The 13,036-nt window shown below is 44.6% G+C and overlaps 1 pseudogene; it reads right to left on the bottom strand.

The window, feature by feature from the left end:
* Positions 1 to 3,492: 3,492 nt before the first annotated feature.
* Positions 3,493 to 12,466, bottom strand: LOC102402167 (annotated as a pseudogene).
* Between the last annotated feature and the right edge of the window lie 570 nt (positions 12,467 to 13,036).

Genomic DNA, 13,036 nt, shown 5'->3' with positions numbered 1-13,036 from the left:
TCTCCATATACTACCTGGCCATCTGCATGTCTTCTTTGGAGAAATGTCTATTAAGATCTTCTGTCCATTTTTCTATCAGACAACCCGTAATAAACTATAAGACTAAGGAATATCCAGAGCAAAAACAGGGATCACTTCCTCTGGCTCTTTTGCAGAAGAAATGAAGTTTTTCCCAGAGGCCCCAGCACACTTTTCATCAGGTCTCATTGGGCAGAGACAGGACACACGCCTGCTCCTGAGCCGGTCTCTGGCCAGAAGGCTGGAACTACTTTGACTGCCTCAAACAAATCATCTGGACATTGGATGGCACTGGTGACCATAGAACAAAGTCCTGCTGAGGCCTCCATTCCTGAAATGGCCTCCTGCCCCTTCCTAATCCTCACTGTGTTCAGTGTTGGCCCCTTCCAACCCCTTCCCCACATTGCTGCCAGTAAGGGTCCTTGTAAACCACAAGCTCCTCCACAGTCCTACTAAGAATACGCATGGCATCAGCTGGAGCACCAGGCTCAACCTCCACACCATGGAGTTGGATCAGTTATCAACTGTGGCACAAAAAGCCACTCTAAACCCAGGGGCTTAACACAGTGACGACCCTTTCTTTTGCTCCTGAGTCTACAGTTCGAGCAGAGCTCAGTGGGGACAGCTTGTTTCTGCCACACATGGTGTCACTGGGACATTTGAAGGCCTTCTCACTCCTTCTCTCTTCCCTCAGTGACCTTCTTCCCCCAGCACCTCAACTGTGCCTTCTCTCTTCCTACTCTCCCTTCCTCTTCTCCTCCTTGCTTTCCTGACCCCTTCTACCTTTTCCCCTTCCTCTTTCTCTGGCCACCCTTGTCCCCATTTCTCATAAGCAATCAGTTGTCATCACTCATTCAGCGTCCCACCCTGGACAATGCACCATGGGACCTGGGATAGATTTCAGATCAGGCCTCTGCCTCCTCCATATCTCTTCCAGAATTATTATAAAGAGACAGGTAGAGTGATCACAAATCACACAGCTTCTGGGTTTGTTTTTTTTTTTCTCAATCTCTTCAATTTTTTTTCCTAATCTTTTTCCTCCTGAATTGGCAGCTCCTAACTCAAGTCTTAGTTAGCACTTTCATTTTTGCCTCAGGCTTTCCTGTATGGAGGACCCAGGCTAAGATAAATAGCACTAGAACTGGTTCTGGAAACAGGCTGTCAGGATGGGCTTTAGAGTCAAGCGGCTCACAGATCTGATAGAAAGACTGACCGATTGCTGCTGCTCTCTGGGATCCTGTGAATGTTTGGTACTTGCCCTCTGTACCTTTCTCTTCCTCATTTTGTGCATTTTATGAGTTTTAGATCAATTTCTCTCACACTGAACTTCCCTGTGAACCAGAAGATAGGAATCGGGAGAGAAGTTAAGAGGGAAACGTAGACCCAGCAGGGAACATTAGAACACTGGCCATGAAGAAGGGATAGACAAAGTGAGGGACGTGTTAGGAGGTGGTGATTGTAGCCCCTGATCTTTCCACTACCGGACATCCTAAACTCGGGAGACAAGGAAAAGTTTGAGACTGGATTGTGTCTGGCAGCAAGCTGGAAGTGTTGAAATGTACAGAAGAGTTAGTAAGAATGTAAAAGAAGGATAAAAATTGATTCTGATGTATTATTACTTTTTGTGAATTTAAATTCACCATCAATCACCAGTCCATAGAAAGATAATTCAAAATGTACCTTAGGCAAAAGAAAACAGATGTGTTTACAAAGAGAATAGTGGGGATAAAAGCCCTGACCCCTGTCACCCTTTCCAGCCCAACTTCTCTAAGTGAATTGTTTATGCTTTATTGTTAAAAAAAAAAAAAAGAATAACAAAAAGAATGTTGTAAAAATTAACACAAATACAGGAAAGGATATAAGGCATAAATATACAGTTTAGTGAATTACAAAAAAAAGCAAAGACTTATGAAACTACCATCCTGCTTAAGAAACAAAAGGTTTACAGAGCTCCAAAAATAGTACTTCCAGATAACAAACCCTTTCTAAGTCATACCTTGGAGCTGTTTTGCAGATACTGAAACTCCACCAGGTGGAAGAATTTAACTGTATGCCAACCACAAGCATATTGACCCCAGACCAGCTGGAACCAGAAGGTGGATGATGTTGATTCCCAGTAACTTCACCATCAACCAATTAGATGAAAATCCACCCGCTGATCCTGCACCCTGCAACTCCCTTCCTCACCTTGTCTTTAAAAACTTTTCCCTGAAAGCCACTGGGGAATTCGGGCATTTTGTGGACATTAGCTACCTAAACTCCTTGCTGGGCACGTGCAGTAAATGTTGTACTTTCCTTCACCACAGCTCCATGTCAGTAGATTGGCTTCCCTGCACATAGGCCAGCAGACTCAAGTTTGGTTTTATAACACCCTGACATGAGGAGAGAGAAAAAAGGCAAGAGGTGACAAAAAATGAGTAGAGAAAGAAAGAATAAAGGAGCAAAATGTGAAGGCAGGAATGTGCTAGAAAGGGACAAAGATTTACTAAGGAAGTGAAAGCAAAAGAAGATACTAGAAAAAAAGCAAATACAGGTGACTCTTGAACAATATGGATTTGATTTGTGTTGGTCAACTTATATGCAGGTTTCCTTGACACAATACTACACCATCCATGACTCACTGAATCCGCAGCTGCTGACCACAAACTCAGAAACCGCAGATACGGAGGAACCATGGTACAGAGAGCCAAGCATGAGCTAACCAACTGTGCAGGGGGTTGGTGCCCACAGGTTATTCAAGGATTAACTATATATTAACAGTAGATGACCTAGTACCATACAAGCCAAGTTTAGGCAAGAACAACCACAGGGGTTTCACTTCACCCTCCAGCCAGGACAGCTGCTGCCCAAACCAAAAAAAGCCCCAAGGCCTCAGCTGTGGCTGCAGTTCTCCCCTCAGAAGGATTCAAGGGGCAGACTTGTAGGACTCAGCCTTTCACACGGGGATCTGGCACTGTCTCCCGGTAGATTGGGTCAAAATTGAGTTGACTTGGAGGACTCCCGGCTACTTTTCAGTGAATGTCTTGGTATTGTGAGAACCCTCCCCAACACACACACATTGCAACACGTACTAGAATCATTGTAGAGACACTGTCCTGAGTGTCAAAGCTGGAGGAATAAAGGAAATGGACAGCTGTGACCTTAATCTCTCTTTTACTACTGAATCTAAGTAATCTATTATTCTTTAAGATGTTTATGTTGAGGACTTTACGTGATTAGCTAATAACAGTATGTTACAAAAAATTCATAAGAATCATTTTCCTCTGCCCATCAGCCTCATACTAGGGTCTCCAGAAATGGGCAAACTTGTGTTCAAGAACTTGGAGGTGTGATTTGAACTGTGTTCCAAACTCAGAATGTTCAAAGAGATATTCACCAGAATGAGAGTTATTGTTTCAAAACATCCCTTCAGGTCTTCAGGTCCTGGCCAATTTGTAAACAGACTCAAAGAAATTCAAAACCACAAAGTGCACAAAGTGATATAATTTATTCCCCTCCCCTCCTTGTTAACATTCTATTTTTCCATCTCTGAGGGTCTGGGCTTAGGAGCTGGCTTCTGTGTCTCACACCACACAGCTCTCAGCGGTAGAACAGGAGCACAGCTGCCTCAGTGATCTCCCGGCTGGAGCTGTAACCCCAGTGAGCTCCATATCCATTCCAGTCAAAGGAGGAGAAATCCCCACACTGCAAGGGACTGCTCTCTGGGAAGAATCCTGGGGGGCAGGAAGAATGCTGGGGGGCAGGGAGTAGACACAGCGAGGGGTTGGCTGTGGACACACCAGTGAGCTCTTAATGGTCGAATCCCCTGTAATTTTGGTCCTTCTCCTACTTGGCCTTGACCCCTCCCCTGCACAGAACTAACTCTCCAGTGGACTCTGAAATCATGTTCTCCTAAATTCCTTTTTACCTTCTTTCCCATTTATTCTCAGGCCCCTCAGCTCAACTCTTTTCCTTAATCAATCCCCCAAATGCTATTCCTCACAGCTCTGTCCACTTCTCACTCTCCCAGTGAGGCTCATCTTCTCCCCTGACTTTTGCTAACACCAGCATAATCATACATTGTTATGATGCTCCTAAATTTCAGAGGGCAGCCAGTTATTTTCTGCATTTGAAACCCCATATCCAACTGTCACATGGATGTCTCCACCCACATATCTTTAGATCTAAAACTCCACTTGAGCAAAACAAAACTAATTCTCTCTTGCTGGCCTTGAATCTATTCCTCTCTCATCACACATCTTAACTGATAACATCCAGTCACCCAAAACAAAACCCTGAAGTCTATTCGGTCTTCATCACTTGCCATCTCCCATATTTGTTTAATCACCAAGAACTGTTGATTCCACCATCTATGCACCCATCCTTACTCTTTCAGCTCTATCAACTACACCCTGGCTCAAGTCCTCACTATTTCACATCTGCACCTTTACACCTGCCTCATGGTCTCATTGACTCTTATTTTCCTGCTCTTGAATCCATGTCTCCCCCTCCTTTCTAAACCAAAGTGATCAGGTCACTAATATGGTCAAACTCCTCTGATGTGTCCCATCACCTATAACATAAACTCTATGTCCTGAACATAATGCAAAAGCCCCTCCTTGCCCTACTTCCTGCAAGTATTTTCAGCTCTTGATTCTACACCATGTGCATACCATGATACAATTTACACAACAGCTCACTGCCCACTCAACACACCATGGTATCAAATCCCAGTGATTTTGAACATGTCAGTCATTCATCCTCAAAGGACACTATTTGCCCCTTGTTGCCTGTTGAACTCTACACACATCTTTTGATATTCACCAAAAATGTCACCTTCCTGCAGAATCAACTGTGTGTTGTTAGTAGAGATAGAAGCTCCTGCATTGTGTCCCCAGGGCCCTTTGTTTATGTTGCTATCTCAGGCGATACCACATGAGATTGCAATCGTGTGTTTACAAATCCTAACCACTTGAGTTCCTTAAGATGACTCTGTCAGCTTACAGTTTCAATACCCAGCACTTTGTAGGTACCCTCCCATGTATTTTTGAGTCAGTACATACAGGGGTAAATGCAAATGGGAACTTATGAACAGAATAAGGATTCATGGAATCCACAGTAGGGGGGCACACACCCAACCCCACTCCCAGGACCGACACACACATGATCCTCCAGATCGGAATCTAGGGGCCATGTCGTGAGGGCACAGCTGCCTTTTTCTAACTGACGCATGGACAAACTGATCGTTGCAGCGGGAAGTAAAGATGTCCTTGACTTCAGGGTCGCATTTCTCAGCCTGACAGGTGTGGAAGGAAACGTTGTGAGTGAGCATGCTCGTCCTTAGAGCTCTGACTCCCTTTTCCTCCTGCCCCTCCAGTCACAAAACGTCCCTCAGAGACACTCTCCAGCTGGCACACCTCTGCTGCTCACTTCTACAAGACGGAAGATACAACAAAAACATAAAGATTCTTGAAGTTAATAAGAATATTAGATAATATTTTTGTGATCTCAATATATGAAAATACTTCTTAAACACAACATAAAAGTACTAATCATACATGAGAATATAGATAAATTGTACTTTGATGAAGTAAATTATGTCTAATGGTTAAAGGTACAAACTATCACTTATAAATTAAGTTCCTGGGGATGTAATATACAGTATGCTTCCTATAGTCATAATATTATGGTGTACATTGAAAAATTATAAAAGGGTAGATGTTAAAAGTTTTCCTCAGAAGAAAAAAGAATTTGTAGCTATGTGTGGTAGTAGATGTTGACTAGACTTATTCTGATGATCATTTCACAATACATAAAAATATAAAATCATTATGGTACACACCTGAAACTAACATGATATTACATATTGATTACATTTCAAGTAGAAATAATAGTAACAATTTTAAAATTATGTCCACAAAATGCCAGCAAAAGAAGAAAAATGCAAGCTACAGAGACATACACCAATATACCCCATAAGGAGTTGTGCACACAAGCACACACACACACACAAGCCATGATTCTTCCCAAAACTCACGTGCTCAGTGTTACAGCCAGTGACTCTCATCCCAGTACACAGGGCATGGGCTGCACTCTCATTGTTAAACACCCTGAACTGGACAAATCCTGCAACAAATTCTCCTGGAAAAGAAGAGGCAGAGAAAGGGTCAAGGATTCAAAGGATGAACTGAAAACAGCTTCCTTTTGACCAGCCCAGGGATTCCCTAAATCAATAGGTCAGGTTATAGCCTAGCACTCCAAGCTGCAGGGATGAAACCCAGTACATCCTGGCTCTGAACTTCGCTGGAAGAGACCTTCCCTCCATCTGGAGTAACAGGACCAAGGCTCATGTTCACAAGAGTCACTTGTCTGCCTAAAGCTCATAGGTGAAATTAATAATACACTGAGAGATCAGCAAGAAGACCTTCAGAGGTCCAGCAAGAATAAGCAATTATCAGAAGTGGCCATCTGTTTCTGCTAGCACACTTCTCATCCAATTACCATGACGTTAACGTAAAATGACTCATTTTCCCACCAAAAACTTAAGTCTGTGGCTTCTTTAAAATAATAGCTATCCATCATTTGTTGTTCAGTCACTAAATCACGTCGGACTCTTTGCAACCCAATAGACTGCAGCACACCAAGCTTCCCTGTCCTTCGCCATCTCCCAGAGTTTGCTCAAACTCATATGCATTGAGTAGATGGTGCCATCCAACCATCTCATCCTCTGTCATCCCCTTCTCTTCTTGCTCTCAATCTTTCCCCAGATCAGAGTTTTTTCCAATGAGTCAGCTCTTCCCATCAAATGACCAAATTGTTGGAACTTCAGCTTCAGCACCAGTCTTTCCAATGAACATTCAGGGCTGATTTCCTTTAGGATTCATTGGTTTGATCTCCTTGCTGCCCAAGGGACTTTCAAGAGTCTTCTCCAACACCACAGTGCAAAAGCATCAATTCTTTAGCACTCAGTCTTCTTTATGGTCCAACTCTCACAACCATACATGACTACTGGAAAAACTAGAGCTTTGCTTGTACAGATCTTTGTCTGAAAAGTGATGTCTCTTCTTTTTAATACACTGTCTAGGTTTGTCATAGCTTTCCTTCTTCCAAGGAGCAAGCGTCTTTTAATTTCATGGCTGCAGTCACTGTCTGCAGTGATACGGGAGCCCAAGAAAATAAAGTCTGTCACTGTTTCCACTTTTTCTCCTTCTATTTCCCATGAAGTAATAGCACAGAATGCCATAATCTTAGTTTTTTGAATGCTGAGCTTTAAGCCAGCTTTTTTACTCTCCTCTTTCACCTTCATCAAAAGGTTCTTTAGTTCCTCTTCACTTTATGCCATTAAAGTGGTATCATCTACATAACTGAGGTTGTTGATAATTCTCCAGGTAATCTTGATTTCAGCTTGTTGATTCATCCAGCTTGGCATTTCACATGATGCACCCTACATAAAAGTTAAATAAGCAGGGTGACAATATATAGCCTTGACCTACTCCTTTCCCAATTTTGAACCAGGCTGTTGTTCCATGTCTGGTTCTAACTGTCGCTTCTTGATCTACATACATACAGGTTTCTCAGGAGACAGGTAAGGTGATTTGGTGTTCCCATCTCTTTAAATATTTTCCACAGTTTTCTGTGATCCACACAAAGGCTTTAGCATAGTCGATGAAGCAGAAGTAGATGTTTTTCTGGAATTGCATTACTTTTTTTATGATGCAGTGGCTGTTGGCAGTTTGATCTCTGGTTCCTCTGCCTTTTCTAAATCTAGTTTGTATACGTGGAAGTTCTTGGTTCAAGTACTATTGAAGCCTAGCTTGAAGGATTTTGAGCATTACCTTGTTAGTGTGTGAAATGAGCACAACTGGGCAGTAACTTGAATATTTTTGGCATTGCCTTTCTTTGAGATTGGAATGAAAATTGGCCATTTCCAGTCCCATGGCCAATGTTGAGATATTCAAATTTGCTGGCATATTGAGTGCAGCATTTTAACAGCATCATCTTTTAAGATTTCAAACAGCTCAGCTGGAATTCTAGCAACTCCACTAGCTTTCTATATAGTAATGCTTCCTAAGACCTACTTAACTTTGCACTCTATGATTTCTGCCTCCAGGTGAGTGATGACACCATCATGGTTTTCCAGATCACTAAGACCTTTTTAATATAGTTTTTCTATGTATTCTTGCCACCCCTTCTTAATCTCTTCTCTTTTTATTAGGTCCTTGTTGTTTCCATCCTTTATTGTGCATGAAATGTTTCCTTGAAGAGACCTCTAATCTTTTCCATTCTATTGGTTTTCTCTATTTCTTTGCATTGTTCCCTTAAGAAGGCTTTCTTATCTCTCCTTACTATTCTTTGTTCCTCTGCATTCAGTTGGGTATATTGTTCCCTTTCTCCTTTGCCTTTCGCTTCTCTTTTTTTCTCAGCTATTTTCTAAACTCTATTTTCTAAACAAAAATATTCAAATTACTGCACGATTGTACTCATTTCACATGCTAGCAAGGTAATGCTTAACATCCTTCAAGCTAGGCTTCATCAGTACATGAACCGAGAACTTCCAAATGTACAAGCTGGATTTAGGAAAGGTCTCCTCAAACGACCATTTTGCCTTCTTGCATTTTTTTTCTTTGAGATGATTTTGGTCACCACCTTTGGTACAATGTTATGAGCATCTGTCCATAGTTCTTTAGGCACTCTGTCTGCTAGATCTAATCCCTTGAATCTATTTGTAACTTCCACTGTATAATCATAAGGAATTTTATTTAAATCATTCCTGAATGTCTTGATGTTTTTTCCCTACTTTCTTCAATTTAAGCCTTAAGTTTAAAATAAGGAGCTCATGATCTGACCCACAGTCAGCTCTAGGTCTTCTTTTTGCTGACTGTATAGAGCTTCTCCATCTTTGGCTGCAGAGAACATAATCTGATTTGGGTATTGACAAACTGGTGATATCCATGTGCAGAGTTGTGTTCTGTGTCATTGGAAGAGGGTGTTTGCTATGACCAGTGTGTTCTTTTGGCAAAACTCTGTTAGCTTTTTCCCTGCTTCATTCAATACTCCAAGGCCAAACTTGCCTGTTACTCCAGTTATCTCTTGACTTCCTACTGTTGCATTCCAATGCCCATGATGAAAAGTACATCTTTTTTGGTGTTAGTAATAGAAGGTCTTGTAGGTCTTCATGGAACTGGTCAACTTCAGCTTCTCTATTCTATTCATCATTACAAAAACAAATTTTTCACACCACTTTGCTATTTGTTTTTGCCTCTGAACTTTAACTTACCTCTTTCCTTAACTATTATAAGAGTCATACAGGGTATTGGTTAAGAAGACTGAGCTTGTATCCTCTGCAATGGAGAAGAGTAATACTAACTTCATTCTTTTCTCATGATGATAAAATAACACAAAATCATGTTAAGTTCCTATATTACACCATGGTACATTGTATGTATTCAATACATGCTAGCAATCATTAACTGTTGCTAGTTACACTTACCCTAAGAGAGCAGGGAAGAGCTGATGACTGGGCTTGGGAAGGAAGTACTCACACTGACCATCTGGTGAGTAGTAAGATGCAGTTTTCTCAGCATCACCAAAGTCATAGTCAACAGGAATGGCTGGGCCATTGTCAGTCCAGCACTTCTCTGCTCCATGTATCACTGGGTATTTCTACAGAGACCAAAATACAGATTGTGTGAGGACAAGCAGGAGATGTAATGCCCTCAGGTGTCATTTTCAGATCAGCCTTAAAATACTAATTCCTCCCCACCCGCCCGCCATGATAACGATGTCCAACAACCTCGAGTCCCTCTCTCTTCTGCCATATGCTTCTTCCCTTGCTTGGCTAAGAACTCCCAAGAGAGGTAGACCGTGAGTTCACTTGACCCAGAGCTGGAATAAAGAGCCAAGAACAAGCACCTGCTAGGGATATGGGACCCAGACCAGACTTATTCTCACCCAAAACTCCTGGCTCTCAGCTCACCAAAAGAAGTGCCCCCACCCCCAGCCAGCAGCACCATGTGCCTGGTAGAGTCCAAATAGATTGTGCCCCAGTCTCCAGAAGAAGCCAGTGTTGGTGTGGTACCTCAGCAGGGAGCTGTTCCTCCAGTGCTGCAGGGGGGACTTGTTGGGCACATGCCAGATGCCCAGGTCCTGGGCCTGGATGTTGTAGTAACCAGGGTTCTGCAGAGGGACACACACTCAGCCTGACCAGCCCAGGAGGTGCCACCAGCCAAAGACCCACACACACAGTCCTCACTTGAGCTGAGAGCTCAGGGCTCCAGGAGGCCAGGTGCCCAGCAGTGCTCAGACTACCACCCTTCCAGAAGATGATGAGGCCCCACCACCCAAACAGCCTTGGTGGGAAGAAGCTGTGATTCAAGACATGGACTTCTGTCTTTTTCCTTCTCCAGCCCCACCTCCACATCCCCGTCTCCCACCCTCCCTTCCACATGCTCTGCTCCAGCCACACCCTGTTCCCACCCTTTCCCACCTGGAAACTCAGTGCCACCCACCTTGTAGTCATCGCTCATGGCGGCCTCTGCAGACCCAAACATGTTGTAATTAGCCCAGTTGCCATTGCCCTCTGGGTAGTCAGCCCTGTTGCCCTGCTGACTGGACCAGCAATCGCCCACCGTGCATTTCCTGAGCATGCAGTTCTCATGGATGCTGGCCACCAGGGTCCAGCCACAACCCCCAGAGGTCATGTCACAGAAGGTCTGGTAGATGACACCATTCTCAGTGCGGAGGTGATACAGGCCATCTGCAGAGGGAACGAGCCCAGAGACCCCCTTTCTGAGACCACAGGGTCCATCTTAGGCCTCACAATCAGAAAGACTCTGGGAAGTCAGAAATGTATCCTGAAGGCTCTCACACATACCTGCTTATTAGAGGACAATTCTCTATGGGTCATCTAAGAGCAGAAACACTGACTGCCTTTGTTCAAAGCTACCTTTTCAAAGACTTTGTAGAGCAAATATCCAAGAAGACAGAGATGGTATCTCCCTCTGGATAGAGCCTCCTTCTGACCACTCAAGGCCTGATAATAGTGCCCAACCACATCTCAAGTCTACATCAGGATGTGGCCTCTGCAACTCAGAGCAAAGGAGAGGCATGGTCACTGCCAATTTTATGAGATTCAGATTCCCTAAGTGTAGAGTTCTTTTCCTGGACCTAGCTAGCCCTAAAGGAGAATAAACTCTCTGATATGAATTTTGTAGTTTCTTTACCAACCCTATCTGTCAACCTCCTTGGAAAACCCACTACATGTACAGATGTCTCCCATAACATGATCCAAACCCTCAAAATTCCCATTGGAAATCTCCTTGGCTGGACCCTGGAGTCAGATCAGACAGGAGTGGGGAGCACAGCCCTCCTGATCTCCATAATCGGGATCTGCTTAGCTAAAAAGTAACTGAAAGGAGAGGGTACTGGGTTGGTTTATTACTCACCATCTGCCTCACTACCACTTTCTTTGATTTCCTTGCAGCTTCTGGGAAGGAAAGACAGGTAAGGAGCACATTTTTCACCCTCCCAGAACTTCTCAACAGAAGGGATCATTGCTAGAGGATGGGAGAATAATTCTCATTAATATTCAGATGCTACTCACACCAGCTTTCCAGGCCAACAGCTCCCAGCCCATTCCTACTTTACAATTTTATCACTGGACTGTGAGGCCCCAGAGGTCAGGATTCTCATAGCTAAGAATACCTGACCACAATCTACTACAGGCTTAACACTTGCATTCTTTTGCTCAACTGTTTAAAAATGAAAACTATCATAGTGCCTGCTACAAGGAAGGGAATTGTGAGGATGAAGACTAGACTAGGTTGTTCCCTGGACACAGCCCTGAATACCATCTCCTTCTGGGAACCCCAAGGCCAAAGCCATAGGAGCAGGAGCCACTAGAAGGAACCACAATCTTCACCACCATGACTCCCCTGAGCCCTCTCAGCCAAATGCAGAGGCACAGATGGAGCCCCAGGACAGGCCTTAGCTTCAGACCAAACATCCAGAGAGACCAGCAATCAATACTCAGGCCACAGCTCGATTTGGCTGCAAAGTTTGACTTCTCTGCATCTCCACGACTCCTCTCTGGGCCAGGACCTCCGCATCCAGCCCAGCTCTATTCCCTCGGCTCCACTGTGCACCTGGGTGAACTGATGAAACTGCTGCTCCTGAGTGACCTACCTGCACCCCGCCCTCTGGCGGCCAGAAAGAGGAACAGCAGGAGGCAGAATCTGGACCCTGGCCCCTAAGAAGAAAATTATGCACAACATCATTGGCCGATCCATCATTTTTCATCTCCCCATCCTTGCTGCCTGAACTTTGTGAGTAAGGAAACCTCAAATGGGAAGTGATGGCCTCCTGGGCATTCTCAAACCTACTGGAATAACCCTCAAATCCTTAAGGGACCACAGGCTCCTTTCTCTGAAACTCCCCGTTCCTGAGACCAAGACCAGACCTGAGCTGGCATTGTGGTGCCCCACACACTCGGATCTTATCTCAGAGTCAGCACAGAGAGCTTCCTCACAGCACGGAGAGCTTCCTCCTTCCTTCCTCCCAGATCCCAGGAACCACGAGTTCCTGCCAGGTGGAGTCTCAGAGCTACTGCCTCTGCAGAGAGTCCTGACATGAGTGAAGTGCTAAGCCTGTGGAGAGAATAAAGCATGTGGGCCCAGCCCACTTTGGGCTGCAAGCCCCGCCCTCAAGCTTTCTTCCCTTGAAGGTTCCTGAGGCTCAGCCCCGGCAATGAGAAGGATTGTGTAACTGCCTGGAGGGGCAGGAGGCAGCACTCTTGGTCACACAGGTGACACTCACCATGAGGAGGGCGAGCCCTGCGGGGTCAGAGCACACACAGTGCTCCCTTCAGTAACAGACTCTCGGGATGCACGGGACCTCACGGTTCTCCCCTGCAGCCTGTTCTGCTCCCACGTCAGTCAGATGCCCCAGGGCCTCACACACCTCCGTCAGGTCGTCATCCTTCCAGTCTCTCCCGAAACTTCTCCATGAAGCCTGCCCTGACACCCCCACCCCAGGCAAAGCT

This window comes from Bubalus bubalis, chromosome 6 (assembly GCF_019923935.1).
Source record: "Bubalus bubalis isolate 160015118507 breed Murrah chromosome 6, NDDB_SH_1, whole genome shotgun sequence".
NCBI classification, from domain to species: Eukaryota; Metazoa; Chordata; class Mammalia; order Artiodactyla; family Bovidae; genus Bubalus; species Bubalus bubalis.
Note: the sequence above shows the minus strand (reverse complement) of the source record. Positions and strands in the feature narration are given on the sequence as shown.